The sequence below is a fragment of the Urocitellus parryii genome, chromosome 5, assembly GCF_045843805.1.
Source record: "Urocitellus parryii isolate mUroPar1 chromosome 5, mUroPar1.hap1, whole genome shotgun sequence".
Taxonomy (NCBI): domain Eukaryota; kingdom Metazoa; phylum Chordata; class Mammalia; order Rodentia; family Sciuridae; genus Urocitellus; species Urocitellus parryii.
Window position 1 is genome coordinate 204924970 of NC_135535.1, and position 22572 is coordinate 204947541.

A 22572-nucleotide genomic window follows, 5' to 3' on the forward strand; every position below is an offset into this window, starting at 1 on the left:
TGGGACCACAGTGCCCATGGCCAGACACCACACGGCTCCACAGTCCACGCCACCAGGTCCTGAGGTTTAGGTACTGTGTCTAGAATAAGAGAGTGTTGTACTTTGCCTTCCATTTTATAAGGTCTGTTCTGCCAGAAACGGGTCAGAGATCCTGACTAGGGAGAAGACCTTGGCTGGCACTGCAGAGCTCCCGCTTCAGACGGTCAGTACAGCCTGGGTCCCTGACAAGGCAGGGCAAGGTCTCCCACCACCACACACTGAGTGACCCTCAGATTGCCACCTCCAGGGTCCTTGTTAGGCAGGTCAAACTTCCACATCATTATTGCAATCTCTCAAGAGCCCTCAGTGTGCACAGGCCGCCAGACGCACCATCACATTGTGCGTTTGCGAAACCACGGCCAGCATCAGCCCACCATGACTTGACATAAAGGCAAAGGGCTGTGACTTGCCTTCACTCACTCACAGACGTTCAGCCAAAGGGGCTTCTTTTTCTCTGACACTCGAGTTAAAATTACAAGATAACTAGATGGCTGCACAGAGCACAGCTTAATGACAACAGCATAAGAGAAACCACAACACAGGCGAAGTGATGAGAAAGTTAACTCCCGTTCCCGAGTAGCCAGCAAGCTACAGGGCACACTGGGTCTTCACTGCACAACCGACTGCAGAGAGAACAGCAGTTAAAGAGGACAAAATGTGACAGGTCTGAATTCAGCACGTTGCCCTTCATTATAAATCACAAGATGAGCCTTCCTTGGGACGAGAAAGCTGACCTGTTTGATGAAAGCTTTCATAAAAGGCCACAAACCAAAATATGAAGCCTGGTACAACAGAAATCTAATGCTATTAAATTAGGACATGCTCAAAACTACCAAGAATGACCAAAATGACATAAAAATGGTTCTAGTGCCTCGCATGTTTGCCATTCTGAATTCATGACTTTGATGGAGTTGTGGATGTTTTCATCGGCCTCCTTCTGGGTCTCCATCAGGGATCTCAACAAAGGAGTTGAAATTGTCATGCGGTTCTTTAGGAGACAATTTAGCAGCCGAGGAGTTGCTGTACTTCGACTACAGGTAGGTGGAGGGAGTGGCTGCCCGCAGAGTGGGGTACATCCTACTGGGCATGATGCCATGCTGTAGAGCACACTCAGGCTTCCTGGAGACGTGAGAACATCATTCTGAGGGGTTTGCAAGTGTAGTCAGGGGAGAAGGTCAGCCCTGGCGCGGGGGCAGCAAGGCAACCTGTGTGCAGACTTTGGAGATCACAAGGCACCATCTCAGCACAGTGGCCAAGCTCCAATGAGGGCCAGCTCCATGACTGCTTGTCCAAAGGGCCATCCAAAACTCTTAGTCAGGTCAGGCATCCCTGGAATCCCAACAAGTTGGGAGGCTGAGGCAGGAGGATCAGCAAGTTCAAATCAGCCTGGGCAACTTAGGAAGATGCAGTCTCAAAACAAAAAGGGCTGGGGTGTAGCTCAGCAGAGAGTGCTTGCCCAGCTTGGGCAAGGCCGTGGATTCCATCCCCAACATGGAGAGGGTGGGGGGGGATAGCAACAACAAAAAGCTTATTCAGAAGTATGCCAGAAACCCAGGTGTGCTTGTAAGCACTGTACAGGCTGTGTCGAGGCACACTCGGGGCTCAAGAAGCATCTGCTAACGAATGTTGGGACCTCATTCTGAGACTGGATGCATTGGTAGAATAATTCTTTTCCTCCGAGATGGGGACCAGTGCTAAGCAGGGTCGTGAAGTGGCTCCAACTTGAGTCAAATGAGGATGCCATCATTCACACATGCATTTTAAAAGGACATTTTGTCCTTTTCTGCATCCTTATCTTTAGGCGAAATGAGTTCACAGCCCCAGCCCGAGTACCCATGAACACCCTGGATGTTCCTCGGCAGTGCTGGCTCTCCAGGGGCGCACACCCGGGTGAGCGCAGGCAGGAATTGGGCACTGCTGGTGCTGGCCCATGGCCTGGTCCCCTCAGCAGACCTGCCCGTGACACCTCCAGCCCCAGCACTGGGCACAGGTATTCAGGCACGCCAACCCAGAGGACTGTGTCTCTGCCTGGGAAGGCCAGGAAGGTGCTACGAGGGATAACGGGAGCCAGAGGCCTTGAACGGCATGTTGGCCTTGAACGGCAAACTGGATGGCGACACCACAATGTCCTCGTGTTCCCCTGGAGAGGCCCCAATGACCCTTCTCTGTTCTAAGATGCCTAAGGGCTCCCTCTGGAAAGTACCTGGACGTGAGGGCCACCTCTGCTGTGATGGCTTTTGCCCCGCAAACCTCGTCTAAGCATTCCTGGGGAAGGTCTCCAGGTCAAATTAAATCCTGGGGACCATCTTGGCCCACCTACTCAACTGACAAAGAAAGGTTCCATCACACCCGTCTCTACCACTTGAAAACGAGGAAGACAGCTGGCAAGACCTTCCCAGTCCTGACCCACTGTCTGCTGTGCTCAACCTGACAGCTCAGCCCCCCAGTGGCTCATCCCACCACACGGGACTTCAAGTTGCTATTGGCCTCCACCAATTCAGGAGGCCAGACCCTCCTCCTGGCCAGCAGACACCAAGTAAACTGGCTTAGACTTTTCTTGCTTTTGAATGACACTGTTCATTCAAGGATAGAAGAGGGCTTTTTAAAAAGGTAGGAGAAGGGGGGGAAAAAAAAAAAAATCAATCCCAAAGATGTTGCCACTTGGAGATCTTGAGTAAGACCCACATCTTGTGTGAATGGTTGAAGGCATGTTAAAACTAAACTCCAAACCTTGCAGCAGGTGCAGTCTGATCTGTTATCAATCAATATTCTCTCTACCACACTCCAAACGAGTGTGGGCAGAATTGAATGCTCTCTTTTGCCTATACCCAAATTCCCAATCAACTCCCCCAGAAAAAACATTCTGTGTTAAGACAGCCCAGAGGTTAGCAAGTCTGAATATCTAAGCTGATCCGCGAGTTGCCCTCACCAGCAAGCTGCTTTCTTTATAAAATGTCCATTTAACTGTTTTACAAGGGGCTGGGGTGGCATGAAACCATCTCCCTAATTCATTTTTACTCTTTTTAATTAATACATCAAGAAGTCCTACCACTATTTCCACCCTGACTTGAGTTCCCTTGTAGTATAATTTCCGTTGACTTATCTCTATAGCAGCAGCAGCAGCAGCAATCACTTTACGCTGAACTGTACTGCTTCAGAGTTAATTACATGAATTTTGCTTTTGATAAATGAAAATACCAGATGCAATTAATTGAAAGACAATCAATATGATCCTGCTATTAGACATCCCGGTGATACATCCAGAGGCTGCCGCGATCCATAGTCATCAACTAATTGAAAACACGTTCCAAAGGGGGTTTTAGAAAACTGAACTTTTACCTGGAGATGTTTTACAATAACTCACCAATATAAATCTGTCTGCAAATTCTACAGTTCACTCGACGGGCTGTCCGTCTTCTTAAGGGGATACAGCTTCATTGGCTCAAAACCATTTAAGGTGGTGAAACCCTGAAAGCAAAATGAATCAAATCAGTGAGGCTGAAGCAGGGGTGTTGTTTACATCTTAGCCAGCCTTTAATTGCATCTTCCAATGCTTTCGACTCTACGCTACTGAGGTTATTAAATGGTTTCATTAAAAATACTATTTGTCTTGCTGCAGTCGCACACCAGATCAAATCAACCAGTAGAGCCCCAGAAAAAAATGGACTCTTTCCATCTACTGTGACATGAAGCCAGGAGGGCAAGACCAGAAGGCCAGGTTGTGTCATCGCCAGGAAAATGTCATTTAGCTTTCTTTACATCTCCAAGTGGCAAGCAAAGGGACCAAACAATCAATACCTTCAAGCAAAAAGTATTACCAACTGTTTTGAGAAATGCAGAATTATGGAGCACAATTCATAAGCCCATGGTTTCTCAGTGCTATTAGCATAAATGCTGACAACCGTTAATCTACTGTAAGTCTGATGAACGGTTGCAGTTGTCCATTAATAGAAGGTCATTTTAACTTACTACTGGAATTGATTACTCAGTTAAGAATTCAATCCTAATGTTCAATAAAATCGCACTTTCTTAGCAAATGCAGTATGAAGTGAGGTGACGCATTAAACAGCACTCACATTTATTTCACTGTACAGGAGGAGAGAGGAAATAGATGGTACCATTCATGTCATCTGAACCACTTCCTACACACACAGAGCAGCAGGAGAGAGCACCCGAGTCCCTCCTGGGATTGACAGAAAAGGCAAAGGTCCGGGCAGCGGCGTGGCCAGGGGGCTGTTCTATGGCTTTGCAATGCAGAAAGAACTTTTCAGCATGGGTATTGCTATTCAACAGGAGGGTCCACACAGCAAGGTGACCCTTCTCCAGCCTCAGGAGAAAGGACAGGACTGTCCAGCCAGTCCTAGCCATGCCCCACCCCAACTTCCTTACAACCAAGACACACAAAATGCCATATATCACCATGACCAGCTCTAGCTACACTCTAACTTTCCAATCATTCACATCTCAGGAAGGTATGGATTCCTAATAGTTCTCATGTAAAACAGAGGCTGAGCCCTAGGACCCAATCCTGTTTAAAAAAAAAACATACAGGAAGTCACAAAGAAGGACCACAGGACCTCCCAGGCCCTCCACCCACTTCAAAAGAAAACCAGGATCCCGTGTTCACCTCACTACTTCACTTTAGGAGTGGGGCTTTGGAGTGAGACCGCCAGCTCCACTCCACAAGAAAGCCCAGGGAAGGAAGGCCTCTGAGGAACCATCCCTCGGAGGCTCGAAGCCCTGGTGTAAAATGGGGACTGTCTGCATAAACCCCAAGTCCTCCCACATACTTTACTCCATCTCTGTCAATCCATGCCACATGAATAGCGGCTACCCTGTACTTTTTAAAAGCTGTACAATTTCTTATTATTGAGCTGCGTTTTATATTGGGAGGTTCCCCCGCAACAACCATTTTCAATCTGAGATGGGTTAAATCCACAAACGCTGACTTTGTAGACATGGAGGGTTAGTTGTACTTGGGCAAAGGGTGACCTCTATCCCCAAAGTTATCACCCAAGATTAAGAAAGACCTCATGGTCCTAGGCACTGCACATGGCATTATAACCCTCAAATCTACAATTTAAAGAAAGCAGGGACAAAGCAGACATCCCAGCCTTTTAACATGAGAAGAAGGGAGGGACTAGCACAGACTTTCAGTAGTCCCCAAACCTATAATGACACCGTCACCAAGAGCCAAGGAGCCATCTCCCGTTAAAAACAAAAACAACTGATACTGGAAATTAAAGCCAGGGCCTTGTACATGCTAGGCAAGCTCTATCACTGAGCTACACTCCCTTTTTATTTTTTTGGTCTTGCTAAGTTGCCTGGGCTGGTTTCGAACTTGCTATCCTCCCACCTCAGCCTCCAGAGTGACCAGGATTACAGGAGTGCACCCCCATGCCCAAGGAACCAGGTGGGGGAGCTTCTCTGGAGAACTTCTATCCACACTCCCAAGCGCTTCCCTTCCAGGATGCTATGTACCCTGCCCATCTCCAAGTCTCTAGATGTTAAAACACCTTGATCACATTTTATTCATCTCTGGAACACAAGAGGAAATCAAAGATTTAGTTAATTGTGTAACAGAATTTATATTCCCTGCTAAGTCCTACTTGTCCTAATTGGCGAGGGACTCTTTTCTTTTTCCAGAGTTTTGCACAAGAGACAAAAATGTTCACTGATGCACAAACATATGAAATCAGTTGTCAAAAATGTAAGGAAGTTGTCCCTTTTGGAAAGGAGGAAAAGAAATTGGGGGAAGATTTAGTGATTTTGTAAATTACTTCTTGATTTTAAACAAAGGTCTGAGGACAAACAAAATAACCTGGTAACATCTACCTAATCTTGGTGTTGGGCACAGGCTCTTACTTGAGATCTTGACAGTGAAGATAATTACACAGGAAGCACAGCTATACCTGGAGAAGGCTTCCAGAGAGGTGGCATGCCACAGAACTTCAAACTGGGGGATTCGGGGAAGCCTGTGGACTGCCAAGTGAACAGTGACGGCTTATTTAGTGGGTTAGAAACATGAAAAGACTTGGAAGACTGTCAGAATCTTTAAAGCAAGTGCCCATTGTTACTTGAAGGTCGAAAGAAGTACTTAAAAAGACTGCAGCTACAGAAAAGCTAAAAATTCAAAAATACTTGTTTCGGCAGATACTTGCTGACAGTGCAGCGTGGAGGTGTACCCCGAGGACTTGCCAGGGGAAATTTTCTTGGCAGGATTTCTCTAAGAACTTCCAGGAGGATACAACCAGATGCAGAAATGACTTAGCTGATTAAGATCACCACTGTTCCCAATGCAGCGGCTGTAGGAGCCCCAGGAGCAGGGCATCTGAATGCCAGTCGGCATAGCCACCACATCTAGGTTAACTGGGCTGCTTCTGGCAGAGAGGTTCTGCCTTTGGCTTATGCCACTCACCTGGGAGATCTACTAAACATCCCTTGGCCTGACGTGCTCCCCCCCCCCCACCCAGGGAGGGCAGAGGCACTGGCAGGCACAGGCATCCTGAGAGAGGAAGGAGTACCAGGGAGGTAGTTGGAGCCAGCAGAGCTGCTGGGTTTCTAACTTGTTCTTTTACAAAGTCAGGTATAAGAAAAACTGCATTCTAGGTGGAAATAGAATAAATATTCTTTTCTAAAACTCAGTGAAATTAGCACCTTGGGAAACCTGCAAGAGCTCGTGAGGAGCCTAAGCAGATCTTGAAAAGGCACTGAGAGGCTCTGCCTGCTCATTCCACAAGGGCAGGTCCTGTCCATGAACTTAGGCCATCCTTCAGAATGGCTTCTGGGCTCTGCACGGCACTGGAGGGCAGCCACTCACCACCCAGCCAGAGACAGTGGAGAGGGCATGCAGGCGGCTCGGCCCACCCGGCATGAGCACTGTTCAGAGTGCCCACCTACCTGCACCTACTGGGCACGGGGGATTTCTGCAGCTACTTCTCCCAACAAAGGCTTGGGTAGGCTGGCTCTTCTCAGCATGCGGGGCTTTCCTGAAACCTACTTGGATTCTTTGTCCAGACTGAGTTGCTGAGGCTTTCCAAAACCCATCTACGGTCGCCGAGGCCGAGTCACACTGGCCAGTGAGCAGAGCACAGCTCAGCTTGGGCAGTTATCAGGAGGAAGGTCTTTAAGAGGCAATGTGGACAGAAGGAGGTGGCCCATTTGACCTGCTCCAGAAGGAAAATGTCCTCCAGGCAGAAACTTTCCTACACAAGCTCTTTGAGAAGTGCTTATGGAAACCTAGAGAGATTAAATGTACTCATCCGGTTTTAGGTGAAGACTGGAAAGGCCCAACAGCCAGAATTTGAGAACTCTGGTCTTGAGCAAGGGACAGCCATGGAACACTGGAAGGCGCGACTTGGGACTCTGCCATGTTCTTAAGGAAAATAAAATGGGTGTTGTCTCAGAGGCAGCCAATTAACCCTGCTCTGCTAAGTCTTTCGGCTGTTGACTTGTGGACGCCACAGAGCCCAGGGCTGCCAGGCAGGCCAAGGCCAGGTGAGGGGAGAAGCTGCCTGGTGGCCGTAACTGGGCCTCAACCCGCTGGAGCGCCCTATGCCGAGGCTCCAGGAGGGAGAAACAAATGAGGGCGTGGGAACAGCAGATGGGAGGGCTTGGCAGCACCAGAGAGGAACACGGAGCGCAAATTGATAAATGGGTGCTGCCGATCAGGGCTGGCGCTGGCCAAGTTTTGAAAGGGGAAAAAAAAGGATAGATCCATGAGCAGCAGCCCACACAATGACGTCACTCCGTGAACTCAAGCTGTGTTCCCACACCCCAACTGCCCAGCTGGCGGGAAAGCAAGAGCAGCTGCTGCGGCTGCGTGCGCTGACGGCGGCTCCCAGGGGCCTGGCCAGGCCCCAGGTCGGCCCGTAAGTGGGGGTGCCACGGGCCTATTCACAGTGGCACCTCAGCAGACCAGAGTGGCGAGGGGTGCCTGCCTACCAGAGGGACAGGCCTCCATCAACTGGCCTAGCACAAGAAAGCTTCTACCAAACTTACCAGGCTGGGGGTCCACCCCTATCCCAGAGACCCCAAGGGGCATCGTCTCTGGCCTTTTACATCTCCAAACAGTAACCCAACCAGACAGCCACCAGGTGAGGCGCCCATACCTGTGACACGGCTGGGAACTATCTCAGAAGAAACGGAGGGCAGAGATGAGCCCGGGGGTCTACGAGAAGTCGGTGACTACTAACGAACTGGGACGTCCTGACAGGAGGTGTTTCCGAGTTCCTCCCACCAGGCCCCCAGGACACCAGTCTAAGGGGGGTGGGGGCAAGGAGCAACAGACAGTCAGCAGAGGGAGGGGTCTTCAACACACTAACCAGCACAAGGCGAGATGGAACCTCTGTGCCGACAAGCTTGACCCAAGAGGGGACCATCCAATAGCGGGACACTTCCTGATCTTCAGGCTCTGGGGACAGTCTACAAGGCAGACCCCTCAGGCTAGTGGGAAGGGCACTGGACATCTCGCAGTGGGCAACATCTCTGGACAGTTTAGCCCCTGCTCCACTGACCCCCAACAACAGGGGAGGAGATAATCCTCCTCTGATAAACTAGTGCTACTCAGGATACCATGTTCTACATCATACATTTTGATCTTGAAATCATGCGATTAAAAAATTTACAGACACGGGAAAAAATAACTATAGGTCAAATGGAAAACGAAATACAAAACATATTCAAATCTTATATTTAGAAATATTCTTTAGTGAATTTCACTTTCTAATATATACATATATGCATAAGAGGCAGAAAATATACCCAAAGTGTTGTTTCTCCATGCTAAGATTGAAGAGAATTTTTTAAATATATAACATAAAAATAATTTAATTTAGTTCCCCCCCCCATACTCTCCTGTATTTCTCCATGTTTTACAAAGAGCATGATTTCCTTCAATCTGGAAAAGGCTGTGGGCTATTAGGTCAGGAAGCAGGACAACGCTGAAGGCGAGACACTGCCCAGGTTGCCCCTGCAGGCTCCCAGCCCGGGTGCAGCCCCACCAGGACGCAGGTGGCACAGCTGCACTCCCCACCAGGTAGGTTTCCAAAGCAGCGTTCTTCCATCCGCCTGCCAGGTTCAAGGTCCAAGTTCACCTTACAAACTACACATGGATGCTGCTTTTAAGACTTTCAAGGCAGAAGGCAGAATCCCAGTGGCCAAGCAACCTGAGAGAGAACGGTGGCTGACAGGCACTGTGGGAACCCAGTGGGTGGCTATAGGGCCCAGCAGGTCTCAGGGGCTTCGGAAAGGCGGACCTCTCAGCGGGCTCTAGCCAAGCACCCCCCCCCCCGGGGGGGTTGATGGAACTGCAGCAGAATGAACAGGAAGAAGCACTAAGAAAAGCAAGAAAGCTCAGGAATCAACTCCAAAATCCCTCAACAAGAGGGATCAACAGGCCACATGGGAAATACTGACCAGGAACACACAGATGGGTAAAATGAGTGCAGCCAGGTACTGGGCTCTGGTCACCTTACCATAGCCCTTCACATGGCAAAGGCCAGGCTGCCTGTCCTAGCGACCATTTCAGGTGTTCACCTCCTTGACAGCAGAGACAGAATCTGAATTTTACTCAGAGACCAAGCAACAGTCAAGAAATCCCAGTGACCGAGGCAGGAGGATTGCAAGTTCAAGGCCATTAGCAATTTGGTGAGACCCTCTTTCAAAATACAAAATAAAAAGGACTCCTGGGGATATAGCCCAGTAGTAAAGTACCCCGGAGTTCAATTCCTAGGACATTTAAAAAAATGAACTTGGGCTGTGCATGGTCAACATTATTGGCCTGAGTCCAGGATGTAGTCGTGTGGTTATCCTTGCCTCTGGTTCCCTGGTGGGAATGGGATGCCATAATGCCGTGGAGTGCTCAGCCTAAAACCAGCACACCAGAAGCCCCAAAACATTAGCCCTCTCGTTTAACAGAAGCTTTCCTAACATGGCTACATGGACTGAAGAATCCAGAGACCCGGAAAGAAAGGCTGAAAGAAATTCACCCTATTTTATTTCAAAGTAAACTAAAGCTTGAATTGAAAATGAAGACCTGTCCTCGAAGGCAGCAGCCTCAGAGATTGTCCTTATTAAGAGTCCATTCCCAAACCAGGTATACCAGAGAACAGCACACAAAGAAATTCTGTAAACATCGACTCCAATGACACCCGAGGACCTAACTGAATGTTATTTCCTCTGGAAGCAACAAAACGAGTCACAGTGCCAGAGGAGTGCTGCGAGACCCGGGAATGGGGTCCAGGTCACCAGCCAGGCACGTCCAGGGCAATCCCCCTCGACTCAGTCTTTTCCGTTCCCCACCAACACCCTGTCTGTAGGCAACACTTCAGTGGACCAACTGCAGATGGCAACCAGAGCAGGCCGGCCTCCCCCACGTGAGGGTCCCAGATACAGATGCTGCCGTCTCTCACCCAGAGGATCTGGGGCAGGGAGAGAGGTCAAATGCCCAACTGTCCCATCGCCCACCTCGCCAAGTGAGCCCATCTCAGGCACCAAATGGGCTTTCCTGTTCTGTCACCTAACATCCCCCAAAAGGGCACCATGCCCAGAAGCAGGGCTGGCTTAGCAGTCTCCCTTTAGCCAAACAGCAACTAGCAAACCGCAAAAACCAAAACCTGCAGAGCCCCTCCAGCAGAGGGAACCTGGGAACACTGTGAACACCGTCCACTGATTCGAGCACACAGGAACTCACCCTGGGAGCGGGTGAGCCTGACCCAGCCTGCACACACAGCCCTTACTCAGTTACATTTCAGGGACAGACACCCTTTAGCTCGGATGTTCATGAGGGCCATAATTCAGAGATGCTGTCCTCACTCACTGGACGAACATGTAAATGCACATGGACTTTCAAAGCCCAGTGCAGGGGAGCCTTCTGGAGGAACACAGGCGGCTGACGCATAGCTGTGAAGGAGATTCTGGAGATCCACTCTCACTCCAGCAGCCACAGCCACGCAGGGGAGAGGGCATCTGCCTGAAGAGGCATGGTGACACAGCCTCTGATGGCTTAGCACCCGTGCCTCCACAAATATTCGTGGAGCATGACCACTAATGAACAAAGTGGACTTGATTAACATTCATCCAAAATTGGGTTTCTTCACATATTTCAGCCAACGTGTAAAAGCACTCAGAGGAACAAAACAAGCTAAAGGTGCTCTTTGCTGGTCCCTAAACCAGACGGCCCATGCTGATGCAAAGCTGCCCTGGGCATCACCCCATGGACCCCAAGCAAGCAAGGGCCCTGGAACATTCAGTCTCCATGATGGATTTCCAGCTGCCCAGGGCTCCGGTGTGAGACTGAGTCACAAACCTGCAGGGTGGGACACTCCTCATGAGCATAGACACAAACCAGGGACACGTGCAACCTGAATGAGTCTCCAAGGGAACGAAGCTAGACAAAGCTGATCTTCAGAGGCTACGTGCTATGTGATTCCATTTGTGTAGCATTCTTTTATGACAAAACTTAAGAGCTGGAAAACAGATTAGGGGTTGCCAGGTTCAGCACTGGGAAGGGGAAAGACAATCCAACTCCCGAACTTTGAACGAGTGGGTCAGTTTCAGGTATAATGAGCCATGTGCCAGTCTAGGACTGTCCTAGTCACCTGTAAGTGCAGTTACAAAAGGCTAATTGGGGACTCTTGGGGTGAATGCATACAGGAACTTGCACGTGTGACAATATTGTGCAGAACTAAAGATACACCCAAGTGCATGCTTGTAACACCAGGGAAACAGTATTTGAGGGTAGGAACAGTGTCAATTTCCAGGCTGTTACAGTTACACAATGTTTCTTTCCACTGAGGAGCTTCAGGAGCTGGGTGAGGGATCCGGGTTTACTTCAAAATAAGAACTCTAAAGAAGTAACAAGGAAGTTGGTGCCGTTTTTTGGTTATTTGTGTAGTTTGGCTTGTGCTGACAAGTAGGGCACCTCCTTCCTTGTGGCCACCAGGAGCTGGCCTTGTTGATACCGCTAAGGCACGGGGCTGGGACAGGTGTCTTTTAGCTCCCGGGGCCCAGAAGAGCTCCCAACTCCTGAACCCTGGCCTTCTCTTGCTGACGCGGGCCAAGACGCCTGCCTGCTACTTCAGTTCTCTCCTGGGAACAGGCACAAATGCCCAGCTTGCTCTCTCCCAGCAGCTACCAGCCACCCAGGGCCACACCCGACAGATGGCTCCTTCCCTGGCAGAGCAGCCTGGGGAGGAGGAGAGAAAACCAGCCCAGGGTGTCTCCGTGCTGGGCAGGTGGGCCACTCTGGACTTCTGATCCCGCCTAGCTGAATCGAAACCGCAGGCAGCAGGCTGGAACAGGCCAGGACCATCCGGCTGACACACACAGTTGTACGCGGGGCTGGCCAGCTTCCAACAACCAGCTCGTTCAAAGAAAGTTCTAGAGCTGGGGCGTCCCAGCAGATGAGAGAGCTGCCTGCCATAGCTCTGCCCCTGCTCTTGCAGCAGCCTGGGGACCTGGCTGGTGCCTGTGGACTCCACATCAGCCTTTTGTACCAGGGGAAAGGTCCGCTGTGGGGCCGGTGCCCAGTCTGTCCTCCCAGAGCCTCTGGGGCCTCCCTTTTAAGGAGAGCTGGCTTTCTCTGCCGAAGCTCCCAGTCACTCCCTGCTGATTCAAAGAATCCAAAGGAAGAAAATTACAGGAGTGCCTTCCCTATTTCTGTCTTTATTGTCTTCAGGGTTACACTTTTTCCAGTTCCCTCGACAGGAGTTTATCCTCACTAACTCCCAGCAACAGCAATGAAAACACCCCCATCCCCCATTCAAATGCACACCGACAGGCACAGGGGTGGACAAAAACCTTTTCAATAATACTATTTTCCAGATTCAATAAACCCTTAAATGGCCATTTACTCAAAGATCTCAAACCGCTTTCAAATCAGCACTGCTCAGCTTCAAAGCTCTTGAGAAAAAAAATAAATAACCAGTGAATCTCCTCCATACGAATAAAAATTACATTCTACATAAATTAAATATATAATTTGATTAAACATGTTTATGTCTTTGTGATGACATTTAAAATAGAAGTAATCATTTTCTTTTTTAAAAGAAAAACTCTTTCAAATATAATTCGAAGCTGTCAAACCAATCTTCTGCTACAGATCTTTTAAATGTCACATACCTTCAAAAGGGGATGGCAGTTTCCTTTTAAATATGCAATTCCAAACAGTGTGCTCTGAATCAAGAATGTATTAAAATACACCGCTGGCATTTATCCCGATTTAAGTATCGCCCTTTCCCCCTCCCGATTTGCTCAGAAGCATAGCACTGTGGCGTCTCTCCCCAGGACAACTCGGGGCCGTCAGTGCCACCGCCACTGGCTGTAATCACGGGGTTGAACACCAAGTCATACTCCTAACACCTTAGGGGGGGGCAAAGGTGTCCTCTGCTGATTCTACCAGTTTCCCTCCCAGATGGCTCGCTGAACTCTGTGTAACCCAATTTTGGCACCGCATCAACGGCCCGATTGTAAGACAGTGTTAATCAGATGCAAGGAAAACTCGGAACTCATTCTCATAAGTCAATGACCTACATATTCAATTGCTTATTCGCCATCTCAGTAGCAAACACTGTGCTATATTTAAACGCAGAGTACAGATCTATCTTTCTTCTAAAAGGCTTAGAGAGACAGATAAGCTTACACTCCAGCCCTCCTCTCCTCAGCACAGGAAGGGCAAATCTGTCAACATCAAATGTTTAGGGGACCCTGGAGAGAACACATTGTCTATCTCTCTGCTGTTTGGATAGAGAGGTATGAAGGGCCTTTTTTTTTTTTTTTTTTTTTTTTTTTTTTTTTTTTTTTTTTTGGGTAAGCAGCAAACATGAGTCAATGCTTCTATTGAACTTAAGGAGACTGAGGTAGGGTTAATGCTGCCTCCCAGCATCTGGCAAAAACATGTGGGGAGGGGTGGAGGAGCCAGACAACTCCAAGTCAGTTAAGCACAGGTAGCAAGTATACCGAGTGCCCAAAGAAGTTGAGATAGTGACAGGATGTGAATACTTCTCAACTGCAGTTTCCCGGCAGTATCTGAGTCATCTTGGAGCCAGCAGGGGCAACACCAAAAGCAGTAGAGACCTCTTGAGATCTGGAGCAGGGAAGCACAGCTCAGGGGCTGGCTGCTCACATCTCTTGGTATCTCAACCAGATCTGATGAAGTGCGGGCATGTCGGCCCCTCACCTGGAGGTGTAGGGCAGAGCGCTGGACAATCCGCCCCAGGCCAAAGCAGGCACCCCCTACCTGGGAAGGGGAAGCTGCACCCAGGACCTTGCCCTGCACAACTCCAGGGGAGCCTTTCACATAGTCTGTAGTGCAGAGGTGCTGGGGAGAGGGCTTCAAATTGAAGTTGGAAATGGTCAAGCTGGGTGGCAAATGCTGTGGGGCCAAGGGCAAGTAACTAAGCCTCTCGGAGCTGAGGCTAACTGCCACCAGGCAGAGGAGAGGAGGGATGCAGCCAGAGATGCACCAGGGTTCCACGTAAAGCCAGGCAGCCATGAAACTTAATGAGTCTCAAAAGTCGCTGGGGCTTGAAGGAAATCCAGAGGGTGGAAAATTAAGAGTTGGGAAGAAGACTCTCCTCCTCTTAGGATTCAGACAAAAGTCCCTACTTGGGTGGCAAACCCTGCTCCCAGGAAATGGACAGGAAGACCCAGAAAACACTAAGGCCACACCCCACGAGCTGACACCAAAGGCAGAAAGTCACAGATGACCAGAAAGACTCGGCAGTGCAGGGTCCATGCATAGCTCTTTAAGCACTTGCTCCCTTCCCTGTGAGGCCAGATGTACTTGCTCTCCTCTCCCTGGGCGGCCCCACGGGACTGTCACCACCTCTCGCAGGTGACAATGTTCCTTCGTGTGACCCTTACTATCCTTACTCCAGTTATTCCCAAGGTAGACACACAGCACACCCACGTACCTATGTACATACACACAGAGGGTCCCCGAGTAATGATTTGACTTTACAATGGTGTAAAAGTGATTTGCCTTCAGTAGAAGCTGTACCTTAAACTTGAAATTTTGAACTCTTCCTGGGCTAGTGATACGTAGTTCAATCCTCTGACGTGGTGCTGGGCAGCAGGACTGGGCCTCAGCTCCCCAACAGACACGGCTGATACAAATGTTTTTTTAGAAGGGAATAGACCCACATCAACTGTCAAGTCCTCCAGGTGTTTCAAGTTCTATCACAAAAGATATTCCTAGCTGAACATGGAGGCACAGGCCCATAATCCCAGCAACTCAGGACACTGAGGCAGGAGGATGGCAAGCTTGAGGCCAGCCTGAGCAACTTAGCAAGGCCCTAAGCAACTTGGTCAGATCCCGTCTCAAAAAAAAAAATTTTTTTTTTTTTAAAAAGGCCCGGGGCTGTGGCTCTATGGTAAGCGCCTCTGGGTTCAATCCTGGTGTTTTAAAAAAAAAAAAAAAAACAAAACATTCCCTGGAAAGGCTCCTTACAGAATGGCCTCGCCTAAAATGTCCCTCTGGGCACAGGTATGGGACTACAGGCCTGGCATGTCACCAGGTCCCGGGCTGTGACAAAGCTTACAGAGCAGCTGCCATCCTTCTACACCACTCCCTATACCAGGCACTTACTCTTAATGACAGCTCAGTGACACATACTGGGTATCCCTAGACTCACAGCTGCCCCCCACCCAAGACATCTCTGTCTACAGCCAAATGTCCCAAATTTGCAGTTGTTTTATTTGTATCCTTTTTTAAAAGTCAACTCTGGTCCTCATCCAATCTCATCCCCTCTTACAGCTTTTTTTTTTATTTTTTTTAAGTCCTCAAAGTACTTTCTCGAAAGAGGAAGGTTATAAATAAGTAAAACAGAATCCACTCAAGAGGACACTCTAGGAGCCCTATAAAACACGCCTCTGAAAGTAACGGCCCCAGAGAGACTTGGTAAGCGGGCAGCAGCGACTCGAGGCTGCAGGGCCAGCTAGCCAAGGCCTGGGGCCCTGGATGGCCCAGGTCCCAGTGTGGCTGAACAGGTGGCCCCTGTTCAGAACCCCTGCTTAGCCACTGTCCTCACAGTTCTGAGGCAACCTAGAAATACAAGTGCTCCCACGTGATCATCAGGGGCTCCAAGGCCAACTGTCAGTCATAATGTCAACGGTGGACAGAGATCTTAAACAGACGCAGGACCACACCAAGAACCAAAGGGCCACAAGACCCTCCCTCTGGACTTGCTTTGTTGGAAAGCAAGGTGGCGTGGGCCACGGGGGAGCAGCGTGGGCCGGAGCGGCGTGGGCCAGGGACTGATACCCATTCTGAAAACTCTGACTACAGAGGAGCGGGTGCCAGTTGGCTTAACAGGGAATGGGTGTGTTTTCTGGGGTGGGGAGTCCTCAGCCCACCTCCAGCATAGCAAAAAGTATAAACCCTGCACCATCTTAAGTGGTGGGAATAAGGGAGAGCACGGGGCTCCACCCACTTATACCTGCAGGAAGCCAACATTCTGATTAAAAAAAAAAAAAAAAAAAAGGTAGCTCTAAATTCCATGATTAGTCTTAGAAGATTTCATGCTTCCACCAAACAGATTTCTGGGCCATGGAGTAGGTATCTATGTCCACAAAAATGTTCATAAATGGTTTGTAGCAGTAGTTGTTTTTTTTTTTTTTAAACATTTTTGTTTATTTATTTATTTATTTATTTATTTACTTATATGTGGTGCCGAGGATCGAACCCAGCACCTCATGTGTGTGTCTAGGCAAGCGCTCTACTGCTCAGCCCCAGCCCCAGTAGCAGTTCTATTCAGAACCCAAACCTTAAAAACAGACCAAATGTCCAAAAATAGGTGAACAGGTCAAGAGGCTAGTAAATTCGTTCAATAGAATATTACTCAGAAGTGCAGAGGAACAAGCAACCGAGATAGGCCCCCAAATGGGCTTTTACATCTAGAAAACATTGACTGAAAAAGGCTCTAGGCAAACAGGTGTGCATGATACATAATAAGCACATCACAGATATACACTATGAATGATGTGTGTATATCATACATTCTATGGAGTTCTAGAACAGGCAAAACTAATCATACTAGAAAAATAAAACAGTGCTTGCCTGAGCTGACCATGGAGGTGGGAGAGGGGACGGCCTGGACAGGACCATAGGGACTTACATGGAGTGACGGTATATCCTGTCCCTTGATGGATGGGTATGGGATGGCCAAGTGCGCGTCCCTATTGGAACCCATGGACGGGCATATTGAAGATCACCTTGTTCCACGTCCCTTCCCAGCCAATCCCCACTCCACCCCACACTCCCCAAAAGTTTTAGCTCAAAGGAAAACAAAATAAAAAGAACCACAAACAAATGGACCTTGCTTGGGGAATGCTCCCTCCCAGGGATTCGCGGCAGGTCTTCTCTGGACTGAGACCCTCGGAACCAATTCAGCACACAGCACAGGTAACACGAGCTTCCCCCAAACACTCAGGGCTTCCAGGAGGTCAGCCGTGCTCAGAACTGTGTCAAACGCAGGTGGACAGCATGGACTCCTTCCTACACAGGAAAAGGGCCACCAGGGGACTAAACCCCCAGGACACCGGCATCTGCAGTTCCACAGGGCTTTGAGACAGGGGAAAGGACAGCCCAAGGGTTTCTGATGCCTCCCGCCAGCCTCCCCAGTGGCAGAGCAGCCACAAACAGCTCCCCAAGAGCAAAGCGACCCCCTCAGGTCCATGTGGAAGCAAACTGCTAAGTGCCTGGTGACTTCTTCACCTGGCTGCCGTCACAAGCTGCGTCCTATTAAAGGGGCTTCTGGATCTCAAGTTGCGCTCCCAGCGCGGGTCATGCGCAGGCTGTACTTACAAGCCTCTCTTATTACCCAAGAGGCTTTTAAAGTATTAAGTACAGAAAATGCATGCAACTCCCCAGTTAAAATAGAGCGCATGGACACTCAAAAAGGTCAAGGCAGCCTCCACTCCATTTTCATTACGGATGCTTCATCCAGATGACAGGGATGCTGCGATAAAAGCAGTTAGAGACGCCCTGACAAGGACTAAAACCTGTGGCGGAATCCTAGGAGTCTTTGAACTGGCAGATCCTGGAAATCCCCGAGCATAGACCCTCCCTCTAGAGGGAGGCAAACCCAATCGCTTGCAGTCCAAAGTGGGGGGAATTTCCTGGGCACCACTTCATTTGAATAAATTCAATGCATGCTAGCTGGGGTCCTCCAGAAACCAAAGACTTCTTCCAGAACAAAAGACTTCTTGGAGAGCCAGAGGGGGCTGGAAGGCAGAGGGAGATGACCAGGATGCCCTGCAGTACCTGAGATGGCAGGAAGGAGGAATCACCCAACGGTCCCTGGCTGTGTGCGAGCTGTGAGTAGGGGCACAGGTTGTAGGTAAACTTGGTGTTGGAGTCCAGTGTTGGGACCACCAATTACACTCCCAGAAATAGAAGGTCATGGAGGAGCATCCTCATGGCTACCACACCAGGCCAGGTCACCGCTACGACAGTATACCCAAGACTTGCTTTTCAACTTCGTCACGGTTTTGATAGTTAGACTTCTAGGGCCACCTGGCAGAACCCAATGCATCTAGGTGGACATCACTGGAAGGTATGGGACTTTCATGCTGCCCCCAGTATGCGCAGAAGGGATGGAGAAGTGGAAGCCATGAAGCTGGGACTGGTGACAGGTGGAGGTGACACGTTCTAATGGAAGCAGAAAGTGAGACAGAAGGGGACAGGGGCTCAGAGAATTGACAAGTTAATCAACTACCCAATCTCAATGTATTAGTTAGGGTCATACACTTTCTCTGCAAGCCTGAGCGTGTGTATCAGTTCAACACATTAGAAAAATAAAGAAAAAAAGAACAATTGTTGCTCTATCGCATGCAGATCAATTGGGTGTTCTTGATGGATGGACAACTCAGTTCCAGTGAACCAGGGCCGAGGATCCTCCTCCTTCAATTCCTGGCATTCCCTGCGCATTTCCCACATCCAGCAAAAGAAGAAAAACTGGGTAAGGCACGCTGACCTCTCAACTACTTCTGCCAGAAGTGACACATATTCCCACCCACGTTCCACTGGCAGAACCACCCGGTGGGCTCATGGCCACGCTGGCAAGAAGTCCCCCAGGAGGAGGGGAGGAGCGAAGGATCTTTGGTGGACAGGGTGTTGGCTCCTCTGTACCCACCTTCCATCCCAGCCTAAGATGGGCTTATCTCAGAATCTGCTGGGAACTCTGTCTCTCCAAGCACAAGAATCCTAGATTGTGTGACCACTGAACAAAATCAGAAGAGATGCCAGCTACTCCACAGACTCATCTATTCAGCCCTCTCCTTACCACACCACTCGGGATTCAATACAAGCCTGGCCAGGACTGGTCTTTCATTCACCAAGTTAAGCCCAGCCAATCATGACAGCATACGCCCGAAGTCCCAGAACTTGGGAATCTGAGGCAGGAGGATCGAGCCCAAGAGTTAAGATCAACTGGGGCAACGTAGGAAGACCCCATTTCAAAACTGAATAAAATAAAACAAAAACCAAAACAAAAAAACACCCCTTTTCTTGTTAAAAAAAATGTCAAACTGTAAACCCTGGGCAATGCTTTCACGCCCATCAAGCCTAAGACGCCATGACATCTTAGATCAGCACCACTTCATAAACCACTAAAGAAAAAAAAAAATACTGTCAAGCTACAGCGTATCATCAATTTGGTGACACAACAATTCCAGAGATGTTAAAATGTCGGAAAACAAGTTAATATCGTGCTTCCATTGGAGTCTTCCCATACCTTTGGTAGAAACACAGAAATAACCATTTCACAAATAAGGACCTGGGGCTCCCATGGGTTGGGTGACCTGCCAGTAGTCAGTCACAGCTGGCTGAGCTAGGAGAGGGGGATTTCCAACAAGCGTCTGACTCAGCATGGGGTGCAGGGTCCAGCTCCCCACAGCTGTCTCCTGGCACCCAATTCTCAAAGCCCAAGCCAAGCTCTAGTACTCTTGCATCCACAGAATTCTGATCCAAATGGCAAATCGAGCACCTTGGAGATATAATATCCTTATAAACACATTTGAATTAAAAAAAAACTCCACTAAAATATGGGTTTTCATCTGCATAACACTTTACCAACAAATTCTACGAAATTCAAGTGAGAACAGATGATGTACGAAAATATCAAAAACAAGGATCCGATTTGGTAAACAGTTGAGCGCTATTTTCACATCATCCTAATGAATTTAGTTTCAATAAACACAAATCAAGCAAACACTCTACAAATTTTAATGGTATGGTACAGAATGAATCTCAGAATGACAGTTCTGGAAAACAAACTCTTTTCATCAAATGACAGATATCACAAGAGAAGAAAAAAAATCACCACGGGAGCCTTGGTTCAAAGGGTCTGCTCCCAACCTGTGCATCTGAACTTGGCCCTGGGCTGGCTTGCCTCAACCCAGGCTGAAGAGGAAAGCTCCAGGTGCCAGGCTCGTTCTGATAGCAGGGTCTGGGGGCAGACGTACCGCAGGCAGGTCACACAGAGGTGAAACACGGCCACCGCATTGAGTGAACATCACTGGGAAGGTATCTGGGGCTGGCATGATACAGGCCAAGATGGGCCCACCCATCCTCCCATCTCAGCCCCATTCACACTCTGAGGGTGGCATCCCAGCTGACGTTTCAGCAAAGTTTTAAAAAGTAGAAACAAACCAAGTTCATGTCAGGCTAGTCACATCACCTGGGTGCAGGAAAACGTGTTCCTGCCCCAGCAGGCAGGCCTTCCCAAGCCTTCTCACGGCTCCACCTGAAAACTGAGGGTTGTGCTTGGAGGCTATAATTAGAACACATGTGAATGGGACTGTAAACCCTAAGTCATGACTGGATGGGTCTCTTGAAATGGTGGGGGATGGGCTCTGGGAAATAACAAACCAACAGGATCAACTCCACCAGTTGTTTCAGAAAGAATCCTGGAGCCTGACACCACCTATCCCACCACGAGCACCCTGAGCCCCAGGATTGCACAGGCAGGATCCTTCTGAGCCCCAAGTGCAGGAAATGGATACCGAGGGTCTGGCAACCCCTGGCCATGGCTCCAAGGTCTTCTGTCATTTTCTATTGTGCACGTGAGTGATTGAGTCCCCAAAGAAAGACTCAAACGCATTTAAGACTTCACAAATACGGCATTAAAAGGCAACAGATCAAACTTGAAAAACACACGATAGGAATGCCAATACTCTAAAGCCACCAACCGGAGTGCAGGCCCTTTCCCACATGCACAAAGATTAAGGCAGCCCCAACCACCAGATTCAAACACCTGACCCCTGGGCAAACCCGGTGCAGGCACCACTTCAGCAGTTAACTGTTATCACTCCGACTCACAGGTGGGGAGCCCGAGGCTGGCTCGGGCCAGAGCTCACAGTGAAGCTCAGACGCAGGCCAGCCCACGGCACCAGTGTGGCCGGAGCAGAGGAAACTTCAGTAAGGACCACCCGGTAGGAACACAGGGCCCTCGGCTCCCTGTTGTGCCCCCTCTACCCTGGGGGGGTGGTGCAGTGAAGGCACTGTTCTAGCTCTGAGCTGGGGCTGATCCAGGCAACCCCAGGAGGGGGCCACAATCCTGGTCCCATCACCTGCTGGAGACCCTCTGAGAGAGAAATCCTGCCAGGGAGGACCACCAGACCACAGAGGCATCTGCTCTCCTGGCGCCCTGTGGTAGCCCTGTACCTAGAGCTGGAGGCCAACCAATCGGGGCCACAGAGCTCCAGGCCCAGAAGCCACCTCCAAGAGGCCTGGGGTGGAGCTGGGTTTTCCCTTAACCTGACCCCCCCCCCAGCCTTTCCTCCTCGTTCCTTTCTGGAAAATTAAGTCCACCGTGCACCCCAACAGCTGACCACTCAGGGTTTTACGATTCTCAGACCCCTTCCCGTCAGAAGCAGCAGCAAGACAGTGTCACAGGCAATGGACCTGAGGCTCCCCGCCAACTCTGCCCAGCTAGAAAGCAGCTTTCCTTAGGCCAGGTATCACTCTTCTCAGGTTTGCATCCTCCCGTCTAGGAGGACGCCTGGGGAGAAACCAAGTCCCAGCACCCCCACCCATGCCCTCCAAAGCCCAACGCCCTGCAGCAGAAGAGTCCTGGGAACTCCTACCCGCCACCTGCACCTCACTCCCTGCTAGCCAGGGGGCACCTCCCCTCACCCCACCCCATTCTTTGTAGGCCAAGGATCCCTACACGGGGGCTCCCAAAAGTGAAGTCCTGGTCTCCTTTGAGATACCCTGAAAATTGGATTCTTTTTCTATGAAAAATGTATCACCTCATGCATTTCTGGGGTTCACCCTCCAAGCAGGCATGGTGCCCTGAGAGGTCTCTGCCCGAGTCCAGCCCTCCGGATGGGTTTCCTAGGCAACGGAGACTCTGGCCTGCTAGCTCTGCATGGACTGCCGAGGCAGGTAGATTATGCTGCTCCAGGTTTCTTCCACGGGGAGAAGGGGCGGCAGCTGTCTTTTATTCGGTGGGGGCAAGGGCCCTACCAGGCTCGGGCCGCAGCAGCTACCTCATCCACGAAACTAATTCCACGTTTTCTTGCTTTCTT

At 49.7% G+C, this 22572-nt stretch overlaps 1 protein-coding gene across 4 annotated transcripts in view; it reads right to left on the reverse strand.

The window, feature by feature from the left end:
- Positions 1–22572, reverse strand: part of Ctbp2 (C-terminal binding protein 2) — a 143447-nt gene that overhangs the window by 97429 nt on the left and 23446 nt on the right. For 2 of the 4 annotated variants that reach the window (XM_077799191.1, XM_026384297.2), the window contains exons 1-2: positions 13162–13308; positions 3404–3507 (exon numbers count right to left, since the gene is read on the reverse strand). The gene's annotated coding sequence lies outside the window, so the exon portion shown is untranslated. Of the gene's footprint in view, positions 1–3403; positions 3508–13161; positions 13309–22572 lie in introns of those variants that run through there. The other 2 variants (XM_077799190.1, XM_026384296.2) reach the window with 1 other exon arrangement.